The sequence below is a fragment of the Dipodomys spectabilis genome, unplaced genomic scaffold, assembly GCF_019054845.1.
Source record: "Dipodomys spectabilis isolate Male_0828 unplaced genomic scaffold, ASM1905484v1 ptg000581l, whole genome shotgun sequence".
Lineage (NCBI taxonomy): Eukaryota > Metazoa > Chordata > Mammalia > Rodentia > Heteromyidae > Dipodomys > Dipodomys spectabilis.
The window spans coordinates 1,593,276-1,617,565 of record NW_024871258.1 but is presented as its reverse complement, the minus strand read 5'-3'; the positions used below and the strand labels follow the sequence as shown (position 1 = coordinate 1,617,565).

The 24,290-nt window shown below is 33.8% G+C and overlaps 1 pseudogene; it reads left to right on the top strand.

The window, feature by feature from the left end:
- On the top strand, positions 1-97 carry LOC122100512 (annotated as a pseudogene).
- Positions 98-24,290: the final 24,193 nt, after the last annotated feature.

The following is a 24,290-nucleotide window of genomic DNA, read 5'->3' as shown; positions in this document are numbered from 1 at the left end:
ATGCTTCAGCAGCAGGTCTACCTGAATTACAATACAGAGATTTACATGGCTCTTGCACCAAGATGATATGAAAATTTGTGAAGTATTCCATATTTTTCATTCTTCAGATGCAAGAAATGAAAAACAGTTATTAAAAAGTTGATTACAAATATACAAGTGTAATAATATATGTAATTAATAGAAATAAAAGTTAGTTTGACATCAGTGTATTCAATCTTCACCGTTTTAGAAAGGCCTTTACATAGCATAACCTTTACAAAACTTTTGAAATAAGATAACATTGTCATTTTATCTTAAAATGTTTCTATATGGAATGCAATCTGAAAGGACACATTTATTAATGAACCTATGTATTATAAAACAATGTCAAATTCAAAGTATTATATCTAGGAGAGAATGAAATAGATTATGGACATTATACAAACAGAATACTAAATATTTTAAAATATACTTTTTCAGACAAGCACCAGAAATATCTTTAGTTTCTGTACTACTCATTTCAACAGATAAGTTAAAATTATTTCTGATTTAAAAAATTACAAACTCTATAGAAATCACTATAGATGTATACAAACAACTCGAATATATTTTGACATCAAAGTCAGGCAATTCACTTGGAAGAATACCATGGAATCCATGAACTTTTAAAGTAAGGTATTGCTGTTGCTTTGTATTGTGAAAATATTTTCTATGGACACATAGGATGGACTGGCAATTTTGAAATTTAAGAAACTTAACTGATCCATTAGGACTTAGGAGAACAATTTGTACAGCTTTCCACAACTTCAAAGAGGTAGTGATACATACTTACACTTTTGGCAATATCAAATGCAGTTTCTTCCAAGTTGTGCTTCAGACATGGCTTGATATAATGGTTCAACAGAAGGAGATCCAGCGTATCTTTGCTATATCTATTCCCAGCAGCAAGATGTAAGGGGGTCAAGAGGCCTTTAATTTGGCCATTGGTATCTGCATTATGATGAAATAAAGAAGCCACTCTGTTATTATTCCATGTATAAGTACTGTTCAGGGATGTCCAGACATTCGCAGTTATTGCATGAATATCTGCCTTGAGCCACCACCTCATGGACAATGTCTAAGTGTCCACTGTAGGCTTCTCCATGAAGAGGGTTATACTCATCGTCATCCCTAGTAATCACATGAGTGGCCTTTTTGGAAAGTAGTCTCTGCACTGTAGTAAGGCGATTATTTTCAGCAGAACAAAGAAGAAATTTGCTTGGATACTTTTTCATTTTTTTCTTGCGATTGATACCATTTCTCACTTTTTCACCTTGTTCCTCAACTTCATCAGAATTGCCTAACCAGAGACTTTGAGTGCCAATGAGAATTTGCTGTCCATGTATTTCCCCAATAGTTCACATTGGATGAAATGGTCAGAAAAATCCGGTGAATTTTCTGCATCTGTTTATTTTTTCACTATTTTTTATTTTCTCTTTTTTCATTTTTACTATTCTAAATTATTCTAACTGGAGAGTAGGAAAGTGGTAGAGAGCAGAGGAAAGATTTTCCTCCGTATTTAAAGGTACAGACTGAAATGAGGACCAGTGTTGTCTTCATGTGCAGCTTATTCTAAGAATGAGAAAAGAGGAAATAATGTCTTCTGTGTAAATGAATTGGGATATGGCAGAGCAGAAAGTAAAATGATGCAACCAAAAATATAAAAGCAAAATAAATTAGGATAATTATGGAGCAATCATATTACCTATGAGAACCATGAAAGGGAGAGAGGAAGAGAGAGACAGATGTGCAATGATCTAGCTAGCCACAAAATCCATCCCTCTGATCAAATTATAGAGCAAATAATTTTATTTTTTAAAAGAGATGGAAATAGAATTTAAGATCAGATGTCTCCATTGTTTTTAATTATATTCTTATTATCTTAAATACTTGTACAAGGGAATTTTCATTCAACATATCAGTTTTTTTAAGTAAAATGAATCTTTAAATAAATTTTCCACACCCTTCCAAACCTCACCCCACTTTAATTTTTTCTAGTTTCATACTATCTGCATTGAATATTATACCATCACTCTCTTCCTCCATAACTCTCTTTATTCCTTCCTTTTGACTTCCACTCACATATTTCAAGTGATAGTTTCCTGGTCTTCATTTTGTTGGAATAAAGTTCAATTTTATAAGAAATTACACCTTTGAAATACTCCTCTGCAAATAGCATGCTTTGGTTAATATTTTTGTGTAAACTTGTATAAATTTCTAGCTTCCAAATATGACACAGAATATGGGGCCTTTGTGTGTCTGGCTCTGACTTAGTTCACTTAATATATTTTTAGACCTATTCATTTCGTTGCAAATAATGTAACAGTCTTCAAAATGGATGGGTTCAATCCAATTGTGTATATGTGCCACACATTCTCTAACCATCACTCTGCCAAAGGGCATCTGGGCTGTTTCTGTAACTTGGCTACAGTGAATAGTGCAGCAGTGAACATGGTTGTGAAAGTGATTTTACTGTAACCTTTTGGAAGAATTCATCACTTCCTTTGTGGGAGCAATCCTCTAGCCAGTTTTCCAGAATAAGAACATCCCTCCCTTCATCTTCATCACAATGTATTGCAAGTCCTCAAAAACACACTTACTCCTACAGTTCTCAATAAGCTAAAACCACACTGTGCCCATATTCTTTCAATACATTTTTTTCATAATTGTACATATAAGTTAGTGAGAACCTTCTATATACTTTCCTAATGTGAGAATGAGGGACAAGACAGAGTAAATGTAAGAAATATGCAACTTAATTAGCTATTATCATATTCAAAATCATGTTCAGCTCTAATTCATAACCTCACATAATATTATTTTAATCTTTATTTGATTACTTCATCTAACCTGTAAATTATGTCAGGTGAGTTAAAAGCAAAGGCAAAAAGTGTGGTTTGATTTTGACACTCATGTGTGAGGTTGCACAACATGGCAAATAGATGGATTAGAATTAATAGCTCTTATCCATTTTGTTAACATAGAGATGGTTTTCCCAAACTGATTCTCGAATTCGTATTCCATTGAACAACAAGAAACATGTGATAATTTCCTTTGTTTTGCTCCTTATTAACTTTTGTTTCCATTTTATTTTATAATGGATGATTTCATAAATGTACTGTAGATACAAAAATATGTTAAAATATTTCTATCCATATGCATTGATATATACATACATACATATATTATGCAGGTTATAATGATAATGTATAATTTCAGTAAGTGTACAATTTACTAAATTATTAAAACTATCGATGGCTCATGCCTGGCATCCTGGTTACTCGGGAGGCTGAGATCTGACGATCATAGTTTGAAGCCATCCTGGGCAAGAATGTCCAGGATAATCTTATCACCAAACAACCAACCGAAAATCAGAATTGGAACTGTGGTTCAAAGTAGTAGAGTGGTAGCCTTGAGAGAAAAATCTCAGGGACATCATCCAGGTTCTTAGTTTAAGAAGTACAATCTACCCAAATAAAATCTATTTAATTTACACCTGTGTAATTAAAGTATTTCCATCACCCAAATGCACAACCATGTTCATTTGCAAGTTAACTCTGTTTTGTCTGAAGTACCATAAAATATTTTCACTTAAGTTGAAAGCATTGAACCATGGGTTCATTCTATCACTCTAATGCACTTTTCCACTCAAATCTTACAATTATTCCAATTATTTTAAATCATAGCTTTTTACTTTAATACCCAAATATTAGAGTTTGAATTGAGTGTCTTGTGCCCCCTAAATGGGTGTTTTTACCACTTTGTCATGTCCCCAGTCCTATATTATCCTGATTATTTTTCAGATCCTTGTGTATGACCTTGGGCTCAGTCCACGTTATGTTATACTTCCTGGAATTTAGAATAACAGGTGCATGGTATTGTGTACAGATCTTTCTGTCCACTCTGGGCTTTAACCTCTATCCTCACAAGAGTAGACTCCCATGTAGTCAGGATTTTCATAAGTTTGTCATAGCTGATTTTTTTTAAGTCTTTGCATTTCCTGCAGGTTCTTGACTACTGAATTAATTTGTTTTCTTGGGTTGTTTTGTTTCATTTGAATGTATGTGTTGAGTTGTTCCTCACTTTTCCTTTTATTCCTTTCAATCAAGTTCTTACCTAAAGTGCTGAGAAACCAATTCTTCTTTTTCATGATAGTCAAGGTGTACATGATTTATTCCAAAGCAATTTCAGTAATATTTAAACATCTTCATATCTATGGATGGTACATAAATGATAAGTGCTGCGACGGGTCTTTTTATTTCCACAGCAGTCTTTGTCATGCACAGACAGATCATGAAATATATGAAGGTAATAAAACTACAGATGCAAGCAAAGAGAAGAAAAAACTATTATTAATTTTTTGACAGAGGCTTGAGTTCTAGTGAAAGAAATACTTTGCTTGATGCAAGATTTCACAAAATTGTATTGCTAGGAGGAAGCTAAACAATCATCTAATTCTACAGAATTGAGGGAGAAGAATCAAACTCCTGAATAGTTTACATATGGGTCAAATAAAAGCATGCTTCTAAAAAGAGAGTTGACTTTAGAGAAACATGATGAGTTCTATGTAAATAGGTGCTTAGTTGATTTTGTTAATTTGTAAACTAATACAGGGAAATAGGGTACAGCATGGTAAAAAATGAACTTTGCATTGAAATACTCATGTGCGTGTGTGTGTGTGTACATGCACGTGTATACACGCACGTGCATGTGCAAGTGCTCATTTATTCATTCATCATCCCTAAGCTTCTGTGTCCAAGGATAGTGGTTTACCACTTGAGCCATTGTTCCACTTCTGGCTTTTTGGAGATAATCGCATGTATTTTCATGATTGGACTGGCTTTGAATAGTGGTCTTCATATCTCGGCCTCCAGAGTAGCTAGCTAATCTTACTCAGCCTCCAAGTAGCTAGTTAAAACTGGGCCTGTCCTCTGTACTTCACTGCTCTTTTATTCTTGTCCTGAGGTGTTTACATGCCTAAGTCATATATATGTCTAGTTGCTTTAAGAAATACTCTGACTGCTTGGCACCAGGGGCTCCCATCTGAACTCAACTACTGAGGAAGCTTGAGAACACAACCCAGGCCAAAAGTTTAGTGGACTTCCTTCTCAATCTATAGCTGGGTGCATTGGATCATTTCCACCATCCTGCACTATCTACAGGTTAAGATTTGAAGGACTGCCGAATCCAGGACAGCCAAGTTAGGAAGCTAGACAATTTGGTGTGCAACTCTTATGCCATTGATAATGAGAAGTCTAAAAAGTCAGATCAGGTGCATGTTCTTTTGAAAGGGAACCCCTATCCTAAAATTAACCATTGATATGACACCAGTCTAACAAAAACAATACCCAAGTTGAACACAATTTCCCACAACCAAAATAAGCATATACTTTAACATGCAAAAACTTAGTACAATCTTCTCTTTGCTCTAAAATCAGCTTCATCTAATTATCATATGATGTGACAGAACAGTTTCTTCATTAAACTGATTATATATTTTAAAAAAAACCTAGAAAATTCTTTCTCACATATTAAATGCAAACTAATGGCAAATTGCCTAAGTTCTTACCTATTTGACTACCACTATAAATTCATCTTATGATTATTATTAATGGTAATATATTCAGATTTATTAATTTACTGTGTAACAGTTATTAAACTTTTGGGTTCTCTGCTGAAGTTGAAGTATTTAAATAGTATCATCAAATTATATTACTTGGGTACTTAGGGCAGTTTTTTTAAATGTTTTAAACCAATGGTTTCTAGTAATTCTGGTTTTTTTTTTGGGGGGGGGTCCGGTCTTGGGACCTGAATTCTGGGCCTGGGCGCTGTTCCTCAAGGCTAGTTCAAGGTTAGCACTCAACCACTTGATCCACAGCACCACTTCCAGCTTTTTTTTTTCTGTTTATGTGATGCTGAGGAATTGAACCCAGGGCCTCAAATATGCAAAGCAAGAGTTCTACCACTGAGCCACCTTCCTAGCTCTCTATGAATTCTTAATTGGTATATTATTTAGTTTATTTTTAATTTCAATTTAATTTTATTGTAAAGGTAATGTACAGAGGGGATTATTTAGTTAGCTAAATAAAGTAATGAGTACATTTATTATGGAAGGAACATTGTTATCTCTTCCATTGATTTTTTTGCACACTCAAAAAAAAACTACTGATGCTTTTCCTGTCGCTATTGACCAATGGGTACTTTTCTTTCTTCATGCATTTTTTATTATGAAATTGATATACAGAGGGCTTACAGTTATTTAAATCAACAAAAGAATACACTTCATTTTATTTTCTAAATTTCAAATTTTGAACTTAATTATTTTCTTTTGTTTCTTTAGGGTAATTCTTTTTTCAGAGTTGTAGGATTAGTTAATTTAGTTTTGCATAATTTTAACACATGTAAATTATTCAGAGATATATTTTTGCTTTCAAAATAGTTAACATGTGACTATTTAAAAATTATTTTCTTAAATTTTATATGGTTGATGAATTTAAATAAATTTATTTTCTTATAGTTCTAAACATATTTGTCCAGGTAATGAATACTGTATTTTCAAGGAGCACATACTTTATTAAAAAAGGCTGCATTACATGGTCACTTTTTGAAAATATTTATACTTGAATTAAAAAAAAACTGAGCTGGGCATAGTGATTTGTGGTTTCTACTTTCTAACTATGGTGGGAAGTGTAAATAGGGTTTGTAATTCGGGAGAGACTGGGAAACTATGAGAACTTATCATAAATTTTCCAGAGTGAAATGATTAGAGATATAGCCATGCCTAGCAAGATATAGAGCACCTGGTTATTATATTCTAAATCTTGAGTTAAAACACCAGTAACATCAATCTTTTGCCAAAATAAAAGGATACATGTTTCAAAATGTTTATTATTTAAAACTTGTTTGCAAATTTCTCATGTCTTTTATTTCTTAATTTTCAATTTACTTAATCTATAAGAATCCAAGTATTTTGTGACTGTTTTATTTCTACTAAACTTTTAAATAGTATGAGCAATATTATAATTTCATATATTAAAATACTTTTACTGTTTTTGATAATTTGCTCTGTTTAATATGATAATAAAAATATTCCAAGTGTGTGTATGTGGTGTGTGTGTGTGTGTGTGTGTGTGTGTGTGTGTGTGTGCTTATGTGGGTTTTGTGTGTGTGTGCTTTGTGTGTACTTTGTAATGCTTGGGAGATCACACAATTGCTTTACATATGTTAGGCCAATGTTTTATCACTGAACTATACTGTCTAGTTATAATACAAATAGTCTTTTAAGTTATGACTTCTTAAAAGTTTCATTCCTACTATGCTTTTTCAAAATTATATATGATAAAATGTGATCCATCTTCTATCCACATTAGCAATTGTTAGTTTTATTCTTTCTCTTATTTCTTTGGAAATGAATTATATTCCTATTACAACTTTTTTACATTGTAACATCTCTATACAATGCTTTGTTTTCTATTTTATTTTTTCCATGTTATCTGACTTTCAGTCCAATGAAGAAGGTAACAGATTTTCAAAAATAAATTCTTAGATTTATAGTCCATAGATTTTGAAAAGGATGCTATGAGATTTTATGAAATAAAAACAGAATCTTAAATGTTTGTATTGGCACTATTGCCTCTCTAGATTTAAAGAATAATCTTAGACTACTACCTCAATCCTTTGTTTGTGTGTATGTATGTTGGTCATTGGGTTTGAACTCTGGGCTTGGGCGTTGTCCATGTGCTCTTCAGCTCAAGGTGAGCACTCTACCGCTTGAGCAACGGCAAAACTTCCGGTTTTCTAGTGGTTTATTGGAGATAAGAGCCTCATGGACTTTCCTACCCGGGATAGCTTTAAACCACCATCCTCAGATCTCACCCTCCTGAGTAGCTAGGATTACAGGCGTGAGCCACCGGCACCTGGCCTACCTCAAACCTTATAAAGAATGATTATCAAACTAAATGTGAGATGTAAAAACCGATAAAACATAAATGTAAAAATTCATGACATCGGATTAGTAAAGGTTTCTAAAAATTTGGCATGGAAAACATTAGTGGCTAAAGAAAAGCAAGAACTGGATTATATCAAGTGATAACCTTTCATAATTCAAAGGACACTATAACAGGAACAAAACCATATCCAACAGTTAGAGGGCATATATTTGTTAATGCTACAATGATTCTGAAACTTAAGTATTTTTTGGGAGGGATCCGGTTGTGGGGCCTGAACTCTGGGCCTGGGTGCTGTCCTTCAGCTCTTTAGCTCAAGGCTAGCGCCCTACCACTTGAGCCACAGAGCAACTTCTGGATTTTTTTTGCTTATGTGGTGGTAAGGAACCGAACCCAGGGCCTCAGGCATGCGAGGCATCGTTCTACCCCTGAGCCACCTTCCCAGCCCCTAAAACATAAGTATTTTTATATCTTCTAATTCTATAAAATTTTTTTCCTGAATAGTATATTTCATTAAATAACATGCAAATTAATAGTCAATAGGAGGAGCATATGAAATAAGCTCCTTTTTAGTGTCTAAGAAATAATAAAAACTCACTAATAAGTCCATAATATAAAAAGAGGACGCAAAATATAGTAATGCATTTGTGGAGAAATTGATATACTTCTAATAGTGATCGATTTGTATAATACTGCAATCATTTTAGCAAATAAGATTTCAAGTCTTCAAAAGGTGAAAGAGAATTTTATAGGATCCAGGCATTACACTTCTATGAATGTATTAAACAGAAGTAAAAACTTTTTTTGGATAGAGATTGTAGTTAATTGACAGTGAACTTGAATAGTATGTGTGAGACCCTGGAAATGATCCCCAAAAACAAATTTTGAAAAGACACACTATAGAGGTTGTATGATGGGCAAATTCCTGTAACTGAATTTTATATCTATTTTTAATGTCTGTTCTAAAATTTACAGCATTTCTATTTGAAGGAATGCAAGTTTGTGAAAATCGGGCTTTGAAAACTTATGAAGGCACAATTCACTTCCAAAGCATTAAAATGTATACAATAAAAGGAGATAATATATTGTAAGTGAATTGCATGTCAGGAAAAAAAAACTATTGTTAAAACTTCTTCACACAAAATGCAGAATAGATAAAAAGATGTTTTTGGCGTTGGCTAAAAACTCTTTGTAAACTATTGCATTTAAAGCAAAGATGTGATTTCTGTTTATTTTGAGGGTATTTTGTCCGTTGGGGTTTATACAGAGATAACTCAATCCAAAAGTATAACTGGAATACCTAGGAATTATGCATCAATTCTAATAATTTTTTATTATTTTTATTGTGAAAATACTGTACAGATGGGTTACAATTACATGGGCAAGATAATGAGTACATTTCTTATCAAGCATTGTAGCCTCCCCCTTTGTTTCCCCTTCCCATCCCTTCCCATCCTCCCCTGTCCCCCACCCAATACTCCCCGCTACCCCCGCTAAAGTTGCAAAGTTCACTTTTCGATATAACGACTTGTACATCTCATTATTGCAATGGGTCCACCTGTATCCCTAATGTTTTCCCATGGCTTCCCTTATTTGCAATATCTAGTATATGTCTGAGTCAAGCAGAAAAGGTCAGATAAGGTGATGTTAGGGAAATGAACCCTGAGATATGTATTCAAATGTTTTCTTTCATGCGATTGTTTCTAACACATTTATGATTATTTCATTGTTGCTTTGTATTTCCCTCCCCCACAGTATAACCCCTGCTTTCACTGTATTTGATGTTGGTATAATTTGTGGAGGGGAAGGGGTAAAACTTCTAAGTAAATGAGAAACTTTTCTGGAAGAAACTTTTAGCAAATGACAGAAGACACAAATCTATGCATCTGCATTTTATGAAAGTCATATGCTCAATCCAATTGCTTATCTCTAGTTTTCTAAGAAAAACGTATTCTCAAGATAAGAGCCAAAAGCAGCGAAAAGAACAAAATACACAATCATCTTGATTTATTTGTGAAAGTAACAAGTGAAATAAAATAATTCCACTTAAGGGACTCTAATATTAGCGTATGTGAAGATGTTCCTAAATGCCAATATCCATTAAATTTTTGGAATTTTGATTTCTACTAACATAGGAAAACTAGAACAAGAAAACAAATATAGACTTAGAGTGAACCAGCCTTGAAATAATTTTCTTAATTGTTTTGAATTTACAAAAGAATTGATACTCCTTTGCTTTGGAAATCATTTAAAAATATTTATCACTTATGATAATTCAAATACTAAGCAAGAGTAATTTTATATAATCATTATAAATATCATTTTATTACTATTGTAAAATAGAATAAAAAAACCAGTCCCAATATATGATGTACCTATCATTATTCTTAACTTCTAATCATTACCTAAATATCTTAAACAATCTAAACAGTCATGTCTTTAACATAGCCTTAAGTATTCTATACCTTTTTACTTAACATTTTCCAGGGGTATGTATTCATGTTTCTAAGAAATGTTCACAGCAGTTAAAAGATGCTTTTGTGAAATTAATGTGATACATTTTTTGTTGTGGGTGTTGTTTTTAGTGGTTAATTGGAGATAAGAATCTAACAAGTACTTTTCTGTCTGGGCTAGTTTCTAAAACAATTCTAAGATCTCAGCACCCAGAATAGCTCTTATTATAAGGGTGAGTTACCGGCACTTTGTTTCATGAAATATTTTTTAAAATTTTAATTATATGTTAAGTTACTTGTTTCACTATGATGTATATCATTCTACACATGAATTTAGGTATATTTATATATTTCTGAGGACAAATAATCTCTAAAAATATACTATTCTACACATAACATTTATATATAGAGAGAGAAGACATATATATATATATATAGAGAGAGAGAAGACAGACTCGGTCTAAAAATTTTATGCTACTATTTTTGAACTTTTTCATTTCAAAGATATACAGTCTATTTTTCTAAAAGTTTCCTAGAATAAAATAACTAATATTTCAATAGAAAGTAGAGTTTATTACTTTCAAGTGAATTTTAGATATACACATATTATTGTAGTAACATTTAGAGTATATTACTTGAAAAGATTCTGCCCAAACTCTTAAATATTTGATTGTAGTTAGGGGGAGAGAGGAAGTTAATTCATAGTGATTAGGAATTTGCAATGCTTCAAAAAATCTATGCCATAATTTGTTATAAACACATAGTCAAACTATCTGATATGTTTTAGGTTTTTTTTTATTTGTTCAAAATTTCAATATGGATTCATGCACAGTGGTAACATTAAAATTATTAATCAAAAGACAAATAATAAAATCATAGACACATATCCGACATTCAATAATTAGCACTTATGTTGCTAATAATAATTTTGATGGGGAGGATGATGACCACAGTGTAGCCTGATAATGACGATGTTGTGATTGAAAAGGAAAAAAATACGTAGATAACTTTGAAGCTGGATTTCCCACATTGAATGCATAGTTATAAACAGCGTTATATTACATACAATAAGAATAACAGGAGGAGGGCTGGGAAGGTGGCTCAGTGGCAGAGTGCTGGCCTTGTCTACATGAGGCTCTGGGTTTGATTTCTCAGCACCACATAAGCAGAAAAAGCGGGAAGTGGCACTGTGGCTCAAGTGGTAGAGAGCATTGAGCTGAAGAGCTGAGGGACAATGCCAGGCCAAGAGTCCAGGCCCCCCGACGAACCAAACAATACAAAACAAAACAAAACAGAATAACAAGAGGAGAGTTTGAATATCAAGAAATACAATCACGTAAACAGGTACAGACAGTAAAAACCCTAATGTTATTCTGGCAGTCTTTCTAATGTATACTCACTGTTCTTGGTGGTATTATTTTCTTGTAAATAAAATCGTTTATTTCCACATTTTGATGGACTAAGATGTAGGTTTCAACTTAGTGTGATTAGTTCAGATAACATTCTCATATAGATACCATTCAATAAAAGGACACAAGCTGCAGAGCCAGGAGTTAAAATTTATTTTTATTTCTGTATGAAACTATTTCTGACTTTATACCAACAAACTGAATTTGACTCTTCCCTTATTTGTAAGCTAAGTTAGAAAATGTAAGGACTGTTTACTTTCTTTTTCTTTGCTCTAGAAGTCAACAAATATATTCTTCAATATTTCTGGTAGATTACATCCATTAAATGTAAGACCAACATTCAATGTTGTGAGTAAATAATGGTGGTACTCGAATTTTTGTCTGAGTTCTTCACTCTGTGTGCTTACAAGGAGAGTCATTGGGTGAAGGAGAGGACCAATATGAAAAGACTATGGGGAGAAATGCATACTTAGTAAATAGTTGTTTTAGGACTGAGTGAGTGGTGATGAGTATTTGCAATAGGCTGGTGTGTCAGGGTCATAAAAAGGAGTACATAGAAATTACATTAGTGACAGAAACTGAGAAAATCTTGATCATTCATCTTATCTAATGGATGGAGGTAGGGTAAGAGGAAATCTAAAGTTTTTGCACATCTCTGTCTCCTAACTGTGTTAGTTACATTCTTGGTGATAAGGATGGATTTAGATGGATTTATCTTGGTGATAAAGATGGATTTAGAGGAAAAAAACTCTCTGATAGTTCTAATATTTATGTTAAACAGATGCAAAGATAGGTCTGTTTGGACATCATCAAAATATTCATGACCATGAATATGAGAAGTAATAAAATCAGGGACATTATTAAAGGGAAGAGGAAAAGGAAAGTTCTGACGAAAGTGTGAACAATGTGAGTACCAGTGTGGACAAGATTGGAGGAATGTGATAAATAAGGAAACAAAAAAGGAATAAACACAGAGTTACAGAAGAAAAGGAAGGAAAGAATTTTCAGGAAGATATTGAATGAAATCTACTATTTGGATTTGAAAAGTAAAAGGACATAGACAAGTTCAATAAGAACAGTGTTTTGGTGAAAGTCATATTGATAAAATGTTGAGATGTGAATGTGAGGACAAAATTCTGGATCGATTAATTCAACAGATCCTGTTGATTCTAAATGTTGGGAACAAATACTTAATCCTGACCTTAGAAAGATTATACAGATATAACTGTCATGAACTTTTATTACTGGTATTCTGTGAATATTTTTGAAAACTTTATTTAGCTAGGAGATTATAGATTGAACTACAGCACAAAAAAGCCTAATTTGTCCTACAGTTCCAATTAGTGACCCATCTATCCATATCAGTTTGGGATTTTATTGAAATATATTTAGATATGTTTGGATATCTTATCAGCCTACTCATTATAAATGTAGGACAAGTAACACCAAGTATTAGGTTGAACATACAGCTTTACTGATGTGACTGAAGACTCCTGTAATTGATTCCTCTTTAGAATAGAAAATGCCTCAATAGCAATTGACACATCATAACTGTCATATACACTATTGAAATCTAATTCTTGTTAGGTATATCTCCATACTGAAATAATCCTGTCAACCAACCTGACACAAATTCTTTTTGTGTGTGTGTGTGTGTATTTCTTATCTTTTATTATATTATAATAAAGGGAAAAATATCACTTACCATATAAATTATAATGAAAACTGGATCATAAATCCTTAGCTTAAGATTGACACTGGAAAACATATGAAAACTCAACTGGCATGAAATATACATGCTTCCAAATACATATGTGTGTTAAGATGAGGGAGTACATAAAATACACAAATTAATATTAAGAGAACACTCATTTAGGTAAAAAGAATGCCCACTAAATCTAACTTCAAGACTTAATTTTTTGTAGGTAAAGAGATTTATGAATAAATAAGCCATCTAAATTCTAACAGTGAACAAAGCTTTCTAATTTTCAGATCTTTTGATATTCACTTTAAACTTTCTGACACAAATTCTTATATGTAGGAAAATGTTCTTATAAACTTCAAGCTTTTATTGAATGGAAAAATTCAGACATTACTCTCACCACTACGATTAAATGCCTAAAAAGATAAGACATTTTGCTTTAATGCCTTTCTTTCACTTTCTCATACACATTGTCAAGTAGTGAAGGATTCTGATTTAACAATAATACAATCGTGACTTGTATTAACACAACATCTAGGATCTAATGTTAACTTGGACACTTACTAATTAGCTCCAAATTTTGTGGATATTTATATTTCTCCTGGGTAAACTAATGAACTCCAGGAAAATGTCCTTAAGGAGCCTTTCAATTCTAATTTCACTGTCTCAAAATGCTTTAATTTCTACATCCTTTAATGTGGGCATAGGGTTATATTGTGGAGCTTTGTAATGTGGGCATAGGGTTATATTGTGGAGCTTAACATGGACAAAATACCTTCATACATAGACTGGGCGTGTACAAACAAGAAGTAGTAGTTGGACAATGTTCTTAGCAGTTTGTACAGATAAAATGGAAATAGAGCAACTATGAACTCAAAAGGAATGTGCAAAGAAGACAAAGGCACAAAGTAGAATGTGCCAAGAAAAGCTAAAGTATAATTTCAAATAAGGTGCTCAGGTGTGAGGGTGTGTTCAAAGTACAGGTTCAGACAATGTAGTTGGATATCTTGGGCGGAAAACTGCTTTAAACTGTTCTGGGATAATTGTACAAGTAGAAGCCCCTAATTCTGACTCTAATCAGCCACAACATCATCAACTCACCAAGTTCAAAGTGAGAAAAAGAGGGCTGATCACAGTTAGTGTTGAAACAATGGCAATCACATAACTTTTCTTATAAGTGTTCATTTATTTTGGAGCATTTAAGTAGGGAAAAGCCAAGTAAATATTTTGCATGTACCTAAATTAAGTGGGACGTATTATATTGGTCTCTCTTTAACTAATTATAGTTATATATTTAACAGTTATAGATTATGACTTTTTTACTCTAACTTGGGACGATGACCTGCAGTCAGTTATTTTCTTCTCTTACCCTTTTTTTGTCCTTCCACTTACATAATTATTATTTAAAGAGACATAATTGAGCTTGCATGTCTAAATTCTTCCAAATTACCTGAACTACTTCATACTTCTGGCAGCCTCCTATATCTTTCTCAAGGGAAACATTTTGAAACTACCATTTTTATCCTACATGATATTGGATATCTTCCTGGCTAATTCCTGCAAGATATATATTAGACTCATCCTATATCTCAACATTTGTACCACCATAAAATACTATCTTACTTAGAAATCATGATATTAGTATATCTGGTGAGGCAGCATCTGTCATTTTTGAATGGCCTTAAGTGATACTTACATGCAATCATGTTTTAAACCAATATGCCACTCAGTAGATGAATGAATTGACAAAATGTGGTTTATATATGTACGGAGTAAATCTATGCTTCCTATTCATAAGGAAATGGAAAAACTTGGAAAAATCCTACTAAAAAAAATAAGCAAGACACAAAGAACCAAATTTCATAGTTTCCCTCATTTGTAATAACTAGGAAATATGTAAGATAGTCTTAGCAGATGAGCAGAATGAATCAATATCTATGTATAAATGACCATATAAAATGATGCTGAGCAAAATAAACTCCTATATATGGAAAGAGAGGTCTTTCTTTGTGGATGTTGTTTTTAATGTACTATGTGATTCTTTTTTTCCTTTATGTTATCCCATATGGTTTGTCCATTGTTGTACTTGGATTCAGTATCCTGTGTATGGTATATACATTTATCTTCATTTGGCAAGGGAAGCAGAACAATAACATGGCGAGACAAAGGACAAAAGGCAAACCAATGCAATAGCAATAGTCACAGGACAATATGTTGAAAATTACAATGCAACTTGTGAGTGGTATTGGGGTGAAGGAAAAGTGTGAGCAAAATGAGGGAGGGGATAAAAATTTTGATATGTTATGTATTCAATACCTTACAATTACTGCAACCCCTTCTATATATCACCTTGACAATAAAATTAAGTTAAAAAATGAGCTACATAAAATATAATTTCACTGTATTAGTATAGTAAATATTAATCTATGTGTATTACCTTTAAAAAATGAACATTTTGGTTGCTAATTTGAATTACCTCTTTCTTTATCAGACATCAACTGGAATGTTATCAAACTATACAATATTTTCAGAATATACTTGCCATTATTTTGAAAAAAATATTATTTTAGTGTTGTCTCATACTAAAACAGAAAACAGTTCAATTCTATGGAAATTCCTAACTTTGAAAACTTACTAATTGTTAAGAGGAGAGAATGTATCTGTTCCTCAAAATTCCTATAACTACTAACTACTCATTTTCCAATTCTGAACATCCCATACCAGAGACATTCAAAAGAGTACCTGTTTTTATTTTATTTAATTCTTCAGTAGATGCAGTTTTGAATGAGGCATTACATACTTAAAAGTCAACAGAAAAAATAGACACGTTCTTGTAGAGGATAATACTATGAAGTAACTATAATAATTAATTCCTTTTTTTTTTGTTTGGTAAGTCGTGGGGCTTGAACTCTGGGCTTGGGCACTGTCCCTGCGCTCTGCAGCTCAAGATGAGCACTCTACCACTTGAGCCACAGCGCCACTTCCAATAAAAATTCCGTAAGAGTAAACATTTGTTCATCAGAGTAAGCTATTATATCTATGACAATCAATCCCAAGATTTTATGCCGTAAAGTCATCCTAGCCCAACAGTTTCCAAATTGTAAGGTGCACGTTAAAATTCCCTAAATTCACATCATGACTAGTTTATCACTATTGTGAAAAAAATACTACAGTTCTGCTAATGTGATGCCCTTCCTCTTGTGGAAAGAATACTACACTTAACTTTGCTACATCATTTTCCCCGCAATGGTATTCTTGAGATCAGAACACTTGCAAATAGTATTTATTTTTAATTTAATTTAATTTTTTATTTTACTATATATATTATCTATCATAGATATTCAGGAGATATGTATATCTTAATATTAAGATTTGAAGATTATGGTTGAAAGCCCACCCAGTCAGGAAAGTTCCTTGGATTCTTATCTCCAATAAACTCATAAGGAAAAGTCAGACTCAAGTGGCATTGATGTTCTAGTGGTAGAGCAGTAGCCTTAAGGAAATACAGGCTCAGGGATTTCTATATTTATAAATTAATATCATCAATTTGTTGACAATTTGTCTAGATTATTCACATTATCATTTTACTCATGAGCTGTTGAAATTATCTATTAACTAAGTTCTTATTGTACCTCACCTGAAAGACTATTCTAGTCAATTAGAATGCCAGAATCATTTGTGAAATTATAAATTAAATCTTTTATTTGAAAAGCATTTTGTAGTATCCTATAGAATATTAAATTACAAACAAAAATTACCTCACCTGAAAGACTATTCTAGTCAATTAGAATGCCAGAATCATTTGTGAAATTTGAAAAGCATTTTGTAGTATCCTATAGAATATTAAATTACAAACAAAAATTATCTATTTTGAATCTAAATTCTAATTTAGGCAAGTCTACAAATTCCTATATTAAATGAACTTTCCTATTTTTCCAGGCTTAAACTTTTGTAATTCTTCATCATTTCTTTGGAATCTAACAGAATGATGCTTACTTTTTCAAATTTTTGGTTGGGAATCATGAGCTCTTTTGCATCTAGAAATGTTATGTAATTAAGACAACATTTAAAACACAACTGAGGATTATATATGAGTTACATTTCTATGGGAAACTTGAGTTCTCAAAACATAATGACAGAATCAACCCAAATTTCCAACTGTGTTTTCCTTTCTTGTTTATTTTTTATTCCTTTCTTGGTTGGTTTTATTGAGGCAAAATTATATTCTGCTACTTAGGCAAAGTTTCATATCAGCTCAAGTAACTCGGGAGAGGAGTCCATGGAGTCCATTAAATACAAGATCATGTCATCTTCATGATTTTTTTCTTCTGTTTTTTTTCTTTTTAAAAATTTATTAATTTTCTTGTGAAAATACTGTACAGAAGGGTTAAAATTACCTGCGCAAGACAATGAGTACATTTCTTGTCAAGCATTGTAGCCTCTTACTTTGTCTCTCCTATCCATCCCTTCCCAGCCTGCCCCTGCGCCCCCACCCAATCCGCTTCATCCCACCAAAGTTGCAAAGTTTGATTTCGACATAATGACTAGTACATCTTATTGTTGCAATGGGTCTACCTGTATCACTATTTAAACGATTTGTTTTTGTCCTTCCCCTCCAGAAATTATACCTACATCAAATACAGTTAAAGCAGGGGTTATACCATGGGGGAGGGACCTACAAAGCAACAAAGAAATAATCTTATAAATGTGTTAGAAACAATCCCATGAAAGAAAAAAAAATATTTGAATACACATCTTAGGGTTCATTTCTCTAACATCAACTTATCTGACCTATTCTGCTTGGCTCAGATATATTCTAGTTATTGCAAATAAAGGAGACCATGGGAGCTATGTTTCTTTGGGTCTGGCTTATTTCACTTACTATATTTTTTTCCAAGTCTTTCCATTTCCTAACAAATGGGGCAATGTCATTCTTTCTGATGGAGGAATAGAATTCCATTATGTATATATACCACATTTTCTTGATCTATTCATCTACTGAGGGGCATCAGGGTTGGTTCCATATCTTAGCTAATGTAAATAATGATGCAATAAACAAAGTTGTGCTGGGAGCTTTAGTGTGGTCTTGTTTGTATTTCTTACAGGGACACAATAATTTCAGGACACTGATTTAATTAATAGTTTATTAAGGATGAAAACAATAATATTAATTATATGGAAGCATAATAAATACCCAAGAATTGTTAGGAATGTAGTCTATATAACTGAATAATGGATAGACATCTCTGGCACATTATAAATATATATATTTATATCTGTTCTTATTTTGTCAACCCAAGGGGCTCAATCTCAGGTCCTGGGAAATGCCTGTCAGCTCAGTTTGTCCCAGGATGGCAGGTTGACACTCAATCATTCATAAATTTGGCCCTGTAGGCCATGAGTTCAGATTCCTGCACTCCCAAAGAATGAATCGTGGAGTAAAAAACAGATGGTGACACATGTTTTCCTTTTCTGTGAAAGTCCTGCATGTCAGGTATGAAGTGGAATACATATGCAGATCTATATCCTATGTAATCAATGTAATCAATATTCTATGTGCCATAATAGTCAATAAAATAACTGGTTACTACATGAACAAAACAACAGTTTAAATGAATAAGTACACTGAATGCAATATGGAGTCAATATATGTATGTAAATATAAATCATATATTTAAAATGTACACAAATAGGATGTTTGCTAGTGGTGGGGATCGATTTCAGGCCTAAGGAACAGACTTGAATTTCTTGACTTCAAGAAAGCAAGCTTCCCCTTCCTACACAGTGTAACAGAGTTACCCAGACCATGAGTTGCAATCCCAGTCCTGGCAGAAAAATAATGGCATCTCTATGCTATGTGACAACCAATTCTTAGGTATTTCATTATTTCTCCTTTTAATGAATGTAATTTTTTAAATGGTTAATAAAGTATTGATTAAAATCAATCAGTATCCTAGAATATAATTGTATATAATTTATAGTAGAATCATTCAAGAAACTGCCCATTCAATCATGACATACATCACATTCCATTGGTATTCATATGGATAAAAATGAGTTTCTTGGGACCTATTCATCCTGCAGTGACCAGACCAGAGACAACCCAGGAAACAAGACTCGGTGTGAGTAGAAGCCTGACGTCCTCACTCCTTCTCAGGGAGCAGAGGAGGGAAGGCCACCTCTCCCACCCCCCCAGTACTGGAGATCTCCATCTTGGATACCGACAAAGCTTGGCAGAGCTGTTAGTTCCAACTCAGGCCTTGGAATAAAACTAGAGTCATTTAGCAGGTCACAAGAACTTAACCTGACTTTCCAGACTCAGCTACACCCAGGGAAAAGTCACCCAGCTCGGGTGCCAGCCCTAGGAGTGGCTTTCTTCACTGGGTTATCAGACCCAGAGGCTGCCCCTCCCTTTAGCAGCATTGACAATCAATTGAAATTAAGTAAACAGAAACACTGAGAATGGCTCTAGGCTGGGCTCTGTGAGTTTCTCACAAACTAGCCCCCGGAAAAGCTACTGCTTGTTGAAATGCCTCAACTCTACCCAGAACCTAGCCTCATCACAGCATCTCCAAACTTGAGGAAAAAGCCATCTCCCTCTTTTGTGATACTCAAAGCAGATACTACTGCCATTGAACTAGCCTGGGAGGAGGATCGCAAAATCCTGGTTAAAGCAGAGCATTTTTCTGCCTGTTCGAACAAACTGACTTAAGAAACCAACCAAGCCAAAGGACCACAAACAGACCAGAGACTCTAAAAAGAGGCTGATTACAGACACAAGGGAGTTACAGGATTTTTCCAACCACTCCTAAAAAAACTTAAAGAACTATTCTTCTTCTTCTTCTTCTTCTTTTTTTGTACCTTTTATAAATTTTTTTTCTTTTCTAAAACTTTTTTTAATCTTTAATTTTTACCTTTTTTGAAAAATATTGTTTTCTAGTAACTTTTTCTCCTCTTATAATTTTTATTTTAGGAATACATGTGTATTTGCGTTTTTCTTTCTTTATATTCTCTTTTTTTAATTTTATTTGTAAACATACTGTACAGAGGGGTTACAATTACATGGGCAGGATAATGCGTACATTTCTTAAAAAGCATTGCAGCCTCCTCCTTCGTTTACCCTTCACATCCCTTCCCAGCTTCCCCCCTCCCCACAGTCCCAATCCTTCTCCCCCCTCTAGCCCCCCCGCACTGACGTTGTAAAACTCGTTTTGGACATGACAACTTGTACTTCTCATTGATGCAACAGATCCACCTGTATCCTTAAACGACTTGTTTTTCCCCATCTCCTCCACAAGTTCTATTGACATCAAATATAGTGAAAGCAGGGGTAATACTGTGGGGGAGGGACATACAAAGCAACAAAGAAATAATTTTATAAATGCGTTAGAAACACATGCATGAAAGAAAGAAATATTAAAATACATATCAAAGGGTTCATTTTCCTAACATCACATTATCTGGCCTTTTCCGCTTGACTCATACATATACTAGATATTGCAAATAAGGGAAACCATGGGACCTATGTTTCTTTGGGCCTGGCTTTCTTCGCTTAATATAATATTTTCCAAGTCTTTCCATTTCCTAACAAATGGGGCAATGTCATTCTTTCTGATGGAGGCAAAGAATTCCATTGTGTATATATACCACATTTCTTGATCCATTCATCTACTGAGGGGCATCAGGGTTGATTCCATATCTTAGCTATAGTAAATAATGCTGCAATAAACATAGTTGTGCTGGTAGATTTAGTGTGGTCTTGTTTGTAAACATTTGGGTAAATGCCCAAAAGTGGGATTGCTGGGTCATAGGGGAGTTCTATGTGGAGTCTTTTGAGGAACCTCCATAATGCTTTCCAAAGTGGTTGAACAAGTTTACATTCCCACCAACAATGAAGTAAGGTTCCTTTCTGTCCACATCCCCTCCAGCATCTGTTGTTGTTAGAGTTCTTGATTTTTGCCGTTCTAACTGGAGTGAGGTGATATCTCAATGTTGTTTTGATTTGCATTTCTTTTATGGCTAGGGATGTTGAACATTTCTTCATATGTCTATTGGACATCCTTCTTTCTTCTTCAGAGAAGTTTCTCTTTAAGTCTTTCGCCCACTTATTTATTGGACAGTTGTTTCTTTGAGGATTTGTTGTTGGGGGGTTTAATTTTTTGAGTTCCAAGTATATTTTAGATATGAGACCCTTGTCCGTTGTATGGCTAGTAAAGATCTTCTCCTAATTCGTGGGCTTTCTATTGATCTTGCTAGCTATGCCCTTTGCCATGCAGAAGCTCTGCAACTTTATGCAATCCCATTTGTCCAACCTTTCTTTGATTTGTTGTGTTTCTGGGTCTCTATTCAGAAAAATTCGGCCTGAGCCAAGGAGACCTAAGGTTTCCCCTATCCCATCCTGTAATGTTTTCAGAGTGTCTGCTTTGACTTCGAGGTCTTTGATCCATTTGGAGTTGATTCTGGTGCAGGGTGATATATAAGGATCTAGCTTTAGTTTTCTACAAGTAGTTAACCAATTTTGCCAGCACCATTTATTGAAGATGCTGTCTTTGTTGCATTCTATTGTTTTAGCTCCCTTATCGAAGATTAGATGGCTGTAGGTCTGTAGGCTAATTTCTTGGTTTTCAATTATATTCCATTGGTCCTGAGGTCTGTTCTTATGCCAATACCAAACTGTTTTGATTACTATGGCTTTATAGTAGAGTTTGAAATTTGGTATTGATATTCCTCCAACAGTGTTCTTTCCATTGAGGAGCTTTTTTGCTATTTGGTGGTCTTTTATTGTTCCATATGAATTTTTGGATTGCCTCTTCTATTTCCTTGAAGAATGAGGTTGGAATTTTGATAGGTATTGCGTTGAATTTGTAGATAGCCTTGGGAAGTATTGCCATTTTCACGATGTTAATCTTTCCAATGCAGGAGCATGGGATGTTTTGCCATATTTTAAGTTCTGTGTTGATTTCCTTTTTCAAGATTTTAAAGTTTTCATCGTAGATTTCCTTCACTTCTTTGGTTACGTTAATTCCTAGGTATTTTATTTTTTGTGGGGCTATAACAAATGGAGTTGCTATCCGAATTTCAGCCAGATTTTTCTCATGTTGGCATAGAGGAAGGCCATTGATTTTGGGGGGTTAATTTTATACCCTGCTACTTTGCCAAAGTTTTGAATCAGCTTGAATAATTTGGGAGTGGAGTCTATGGGATTCTTTAAATGCAAGATCATGTTGTCTGAAAAGAGGGAGAATTTTATTTCTTCTTTTCCTATTTGGATCCCCTTTATGTCTGCAACTTGTCTTATTTCTGTAGCTAGGCATTCTAATACTAGATTGAAGAGAAGTGGAGAGAGTGGACATCCTTGTCTTGTTCCTGAGTTAAGATGAAATGGCTTTAGATTTTCACCATTAAGTATAATGCTGGCTGCAGGTTTGTCATATACAGCCTTTATTGTATTGAGGAATGTTCCATGGATTCCTAATTTTTCCAAAACCTTCAATATAAAGGAGTGTTGGATCTTGTCGAATGCTTTTTCTGCATCTATTGAAATAACCATGTGGTTTTGATTCTTGCTCCTGTTGATGTGATGAATAATATTAATTGATTTGCATATATTGAACCAGCTTTACATCACTGAAATGAATCCTGTTTGATCATGGTGTATGATTTTTGAGGTGAATTATTGAAGTCGGTTGGCCAATATTTTGTTGAGTAGTTTTGCATCAATATTCATCAAATAAATGGGTCTATAGTTCTCTTTCTTTGATGAGTCCCTGCCTGGTTTTGGGATGAAGGATATGATGGCTTCATAGGATGCTTCGGTAGTGAACTTTCTCTTTCAATTTCATTGAAGAGTTGGAGGAGTATTGGTATGAGCTCTGCTTTGAAGGCCTTGTAGAATTCGGCTGTAAAACCATCTGGTCCTGGACTTTTCTTAGCTGGAATGTCTGTTATTGCTGTTTCTATTTCAATGCTTGATATGGGCCTGTTAAGCTGGTTTAACTCATCTTGGTTTTGTTTTGGCATGTCAATAGTTGCTAGGAAAAGGTCTATTTCTGTCAAGTTCTCAAACTTATTAGCATAAAGTTTTGAGAAGTATTCCCTTATAATGTTTTGAATCTTGATTGTTTCCCTGGTGATGTTTCCATTCTCGTCTCTGAGTTTATTTATTTGGGTGTGTTCTCTTTTTTTTCTGATAAGATTTGCTAAGGTTCTGTCAATTTGTTAATTTTTTCGAAGAAGCAACCATCCAGGACAAGTCCAAGAAATATGATAGATCTATTCAACACTTGGAAGACACCATCAGAAGGCCTAATCTAAGGATAATGGGTGTAGAGGAGAACCTAGAAACAGAAGTTAATGGCCTAGGAATTTTGTTTAACAGGATCCTAGCAGAGAACTTAACCAACATGAAAAAAGATAGGCCTATTCAGATACAAGAAGCTTTTAGAACTCCAAACAGAATAGACCAGAATAGAACATCTCAGTGTCACATTAAAATCCACACAGGATCAACTCAGACCAAGGAAAAGATCCTTAAAGCTGTCAAGTAGAAAAGATTAATCACCTATAAAGAAAACCAATTAGAATCACCTCAGATTTCTCAGCAGAGACAATCAGAGCAAGAAAAGCCTGGAATGATGTATGCCATGCCCTAAAAACAAACAACTATCAACCAAGAATATTGTACCCAGCTAAACTCTCCTTCATAACTGAAGGCCAAATAAAAACCTTCCATAGCAAAGAAAAATTGAAACAATATGTCTCC